The sequence below is a fragment of the Mus musculus genome, chromosome 6 (assembly GCF_000001635.26).
Source record: "Mus musculus strain C57BL/6J chromosome 6, GRCm38.p6 C57BL/6J".
Lineage (NCBI taxonomy): Eukaryota > Metazoa > Chordata > Mammalia > Rodentia > Muridae > Mus > Mus musculus.
Window position 1 is genome coordinate 98,111,071 of NC_000072.6, and position 4,999 is coordinate 98,116,069.

The 4,999-nt window shown below is 41.9% G+C and overlaps 1 annotated feature.

Annotated features, from left to right (window-relative positions):
* Nucleotides 1,324-3,762: an enhancer, noted in NCBI's record as "VISTA enhancer mm60". NCBI's record gives its function as "enhancer in: branchial arch[6/6]" and the evidence as "EXISTENCE:transgenic organism evidence [ECO:0001131][PMID:17130149]".

Consider the following 4,999-nt stretch of genomic DNA (forward strand, 5'->3'; position numbering starts at 1 on the left):
TTCTGGAAGTGAAAGTAGGCGCGGTTCACCCCTCACACAGGTTATAGGAGATATACATAGTGTTCTGAGGATGACAGGCACCAGGGATCCAAGCTCTGTGCCCACTACTCGACTTCATTGCTGGGAAGGAGCACCTGCACATCTCCCTATTTTACAGATGAGCAAACTAAGCTTCCAGAAAGTAAGCAGTGCAGCAAAGCTACATAGGAAGTGTAGAGGAGATTCACATTCAGGGTCTTAGTCATTGATTTTTTTTTTTTTTTTTTTTTTTTTGGTTAGGGTTATACAATATGAGGGGAAATCACGTCTGTCTGGAATATAGAGTCATATCAAGACATTAGGGCCAAAGCAATATGAGGTAATTGGAGAAAAGTAGAGACCTGGTCTTTTTCAGGTCATAAAAGATGATCTGAATTAAATTAGACTTCCCTCTGATCTGGGATGATGGAAGGGTGTATTTCTGAACTCCTGCAAAATATCTCTAAACTTCAGGTCTGCATTTTAGCACGATCACGTTGATTCTTGCAAGTGGGAAAATTTCAGCATGTCTGAGAACTCAGACTTAGAAAAGTCACTTAGAGGTCATTTATTTTTACCTTCTATTTGAGGTAATTATAGATACCTAAAAAGTTGTAAAGAAAAAAAAAGTGCCACATACCCTTCACCCAACTTCCATAGAAGAAGTGTTTTGAAGAACCTATCAAGAGTAGAATCTGACTGACAAAATTCTAATGATTTAAAGACATTCTAGTTCTTAGTTGAATTTTAGGTGAGGTCAGATGGTCTCATTTGTTTGTAGAAAAAAGGATTTGTTTGTAGGAAAAGGATTTGTAACTACCAAGGTAACTTATTTTTTAATTTTTCCATTTAAACAAAAAAGAAAATGAAACAGCTAGCCATTTTATCATGACATTTGCAAGTTTTGGGTTACTATATTAAAATATTGACCTGGAAAATAATTCATAGTCTAGTGAAATAGTAACATGGTGTAAAAATGGTTATGTGTAGTCCAAAAGTTAACATTTGTCTGCAGAAAATGATGGCCCAGAGAGGGTGTAAAAGAATTCCATTAAAAAATAAGGCCTCTGAACACCTTTCACCTAAAGCTTTCTAGTTAGATTTAACTTTGAAATATTTACAGATGAAAATGAAACGCTCCTGATTTGTCTGTATATTGCAAACGAAAGAGCAGCCAGGAATGTTCTGATGGGTGTTATTAAAGAAACAGCGTCCTATTAGCATGGGCTATTATTCATTGTATCTCTGTGTTTTTAATTTTCTAGCCCTTGTTTTGTGGAAAGATACAGAGATAGAAGCCCATCTTTCAGCTTGTTTCCCAAAGCTGCAGATGTGAGCTTAAAAGGGGGTTAAATTTTAATGAAAACATAGCCTCTAGTCAATGTGCTTTAAATTATAATTTAAAAAGCCAATCATTTTCTCTTTTGACTGACATGTGGCATTTTGGAGAAAAATTTAAATCCTCCAAGTCTGTAAGGAATGAATTGGGAGGGGGTGTTGAAAGTACTGTATTTAGAACAAGAAAAAGGGGCAGCTTACGCATCAGAGGCTGAACTAGAATCATTTGTAATCATGAACACAAAGAGGCACCATCACAGGATAGCCATTTATCTGCACATCTGTGCCTTTGCCTCTGACCCCAGATTTCTGGTTTCTGCCTCCTTTCTTCAGAAAATCTTCAGTTAGGCATAGACACACACACTAGAGAGATTGGGGCTAATGATTTAGGAACACACTAATTAATTTTCATTATGTCCCGTGAACTGAGCAAGATAGTGAAGGGTTGTGTGGAGGCACAAACACACTGTTGACAACCCCCCCCCCCCACACACACACACAGCATTCTCTTCTGAAGTTCTGATCTCTTATGGATGAAGCCCCTCCCATCCCGGTCCTCACATATGTACATAGCACAGCATTCTCTCTCTCACACACAGAGCCCCAAGCATCTAAGCGCTGACATTAGGACTTAGGAGACGCAACGAAGAGAAATATCTGCAGCATTTTCTGTTAGACGTGCTTCTGGCGTTGAGGGGACTATGGAAGCAGATACCATACCTAGTCCTCCACAGTTTCTTAATTTAAGCCTCTGGATTCCTAATTAGCAGTTGGACTGCATCCATTCTTATTAGCTCTTGATTATCAATGGTGATCAACCTTTGCTAAACAAAGATATGTCATCCTGCTGGGACAGTCATGGTTATTTTTTTTCTACAAGGTTTTTAACATTTGATAATAGGTTTTCCAATAGCTTGAAGGGTAGCGTTTAACATTTCTTTTCCATTTGAAGTATTTCCCGAGCTGTGTCCAAGCCCTCTGCAGTTAAAGAAAAGGCTTTTTGACACTTAATAGACAATGTTGTGGCTTGCTTTCTCCTTCAGACAAATGTATAGCATTTAGACAGCAATGGCGTGTGATCTTAATTGAGACACCTTTCAGAAATGGCAATTAGGGGTGACTTCTGTCAAAAAAAATATTCAGAACAAATTACACTTAACCAATTTGTTAAAAACTTTCAAAACTACCTCTTTTCTTCTACCCCACCCGTCTCTCAAGTACTAAGTGAACTGTGCATTTTGTGTGTTAAAGTTACCAGGGCATTACTCTGAGTTTAACCTGGATCCCAGGCTATGAAGACCTGACTCCTCAGAGGTGAGAAAATCTCATGGGGGGGGGACGAGGGGGGGTGGATGGGTGGGGGACTTTCTGTTTTGTGGCCACTAGAGTTTGACTTTTGCTCCGAAATAACTTCCGTTCCCAAGTAACTTCCGCTCTGCTCCGCGCCTAGCATGGGGGATCTTTCTGTAGCCACCCCCCCTCCAGTCACGAGGCTGGTTCAGTTGTTTTTGTTTTTCCTGAGCCAGTTTATTTTACCCTTGTTCTCCTTTCCATGAGTTGCATGAATAATTCTAACACAAAGAACAAGTCTCCTCCCAACCAGAGAGAGGAGGGTGACTGGGGGGTGGGGGTGGGGGTGGGGGGTGGGGAGGAAACTGATGAAAACTGCAGCTTTGACCTCAAAAGCAAAAGCAAAGGGCTTGCTTGGGAAAGAAAAGAAAAAAAACTGGAGGGAAATAGAACCCCATGAGAAAAAAAAAATAGAAAAAACTGAAACAGTTTAATAAGGATTTCAGTACAAAACAGGTGTCTGATGGAACTTGGGCAAAACAAACAACAACAAACTCAGTATTTCAGGGCCAAATACTTGACACACATTTTAACTGCCAGGCTATTTTCATTTATGAAATAAACATGCAGCGCTCCAGACTGGAATGTGGAGCCAGTGTCTGCATACTGAAACATGAGTTCTTGAAGGATGGTATGAAAAGGGGGTAATAGCCCTAATGAACGCCATTTGAGTGCAGCTAAATGTAAAATGAACTTGCTGGAGGAAAGACAAAACAGTCGTGTGAACTTTGACATCTGTGGAATGTTGAGCTAGCTGACATGTCTGATGGTGGGGTTACTCTCAAAGCAACACGGGAAACGTCACTTTAAGGAGCTGAAAGGAGGCAGATGAAGTCTAATCTTTGTTTCACGTCACTCCCCGTCCAGGTGCAGAGGAATAAGATCTAGGGTGCCAACTGCCATTCTTACAAAGTCCACACTGGTGGCAGGCATGAGGGAACCTCTCTTGGATGTGAATAGTGTGTGTGCTTGCAAGTGTTTGGGTGCAGGGTAATGAATATAGTCTTTGGGGGGTGGTGTGTTCTTCTGAGAGGACAGGGAGGACACGAGAAGTGACACATGCAGGCCACAGAGACAAAGGAAATCCTGGTTGAATTTCATTTATCAGGTGTGCACTGACTGTATCCTTGCTCTGGGCTAGTCACACAGGGATACAGTGGTGCCCAGAGGCACATGGTTTCTGCCCTCACAGGGCTCACAGGCTCCCATTGAGACAGACTAGAGCCAAAGGAACAATGGAGTGTAAGGCAGAAGGAGGCAGTGTGGCCAGATCCCCAGACTAGCAAAGTTTTAAAGCTAGCTGCGTCTGTCAGTTCTTTCTTTCTCCTCCCTTCCATCCCACTTCCTTCTTAGTCTCTTCCTTTTTCCTTCTTCCCTTTCTTCTCTTCTATGTGTATAGCCTTCTTTATCAATATGAATCCAGACAAGCTTGTTTATTAACAGGAGAAAAAAAATCTAATTATAATTTACAAAAAGGCAACACATTTAACAGTGTAAGCTGTAGGCTTGGAAGGGCATGATCCAGATTTGAGTGTTGACCTGTCATTAACTAGCCTTGGCCAAAAGAAATAACCTTGGTTTCTTTTCTTTTTTCTTTTCTCCTTCCTTCTTTCCTTCTTTCCTTCTTTCCTTCTTTCCTTCTTTCCTTCCTTCCTTCCTTCCTTCCTTCCTTCCTTCCTTCCTTCCTTCTTCCTCCCTCCCTTCCTTCCTTCCCCCTCTCTCCTTCCTTCCTTCCTTCCTTCCTTCCTTCCTTCCTTCCTTCCTTCCCCCCTCCCTCCCTCCCTTCCTTCCCCCTCTCTCCTTCCTTCCTTCCTTCCTTCCTTCCTTCCTTCCTTCCTTCCTCCCTCCCTCCCTTCCTTCCTTCCCCCTCTCTCCTTCCTTCCTTCCTTCCTTCCTTCCTTCCTTCCTTCCTTCCTTCCTTCCTTCTTCCTTCCTCCCTCCCTCCCTCCCTTCCCTCCCTCCCTCCCTCCCTCCCTCCCTCCCTCCCTCCCTCCCTTCCTTCCTTCCTTCCTTCCTTCCTTCCTTTTCTTCCTTCCTTCTTTCATTTCTTAATTTAAAACACCCCCTTCGTATGTACGTTCTTATTTTAAATGAGTTCCTGTTAGTTAAGCTTCTGGCTTCCTACCGGGCGGATAACACACAAACTAAGATGGTTAGCTGAAGCTTCACCATATTCACGAGCCACCTTTCAGTTTTCAGTTTTAATGTCCATATCATAAGAAGCCTGGGTAATAATGACACTTATTAATCAGTCAAAACAATCTTTTTGAAAGCAACTATCTTCGGTATTTTA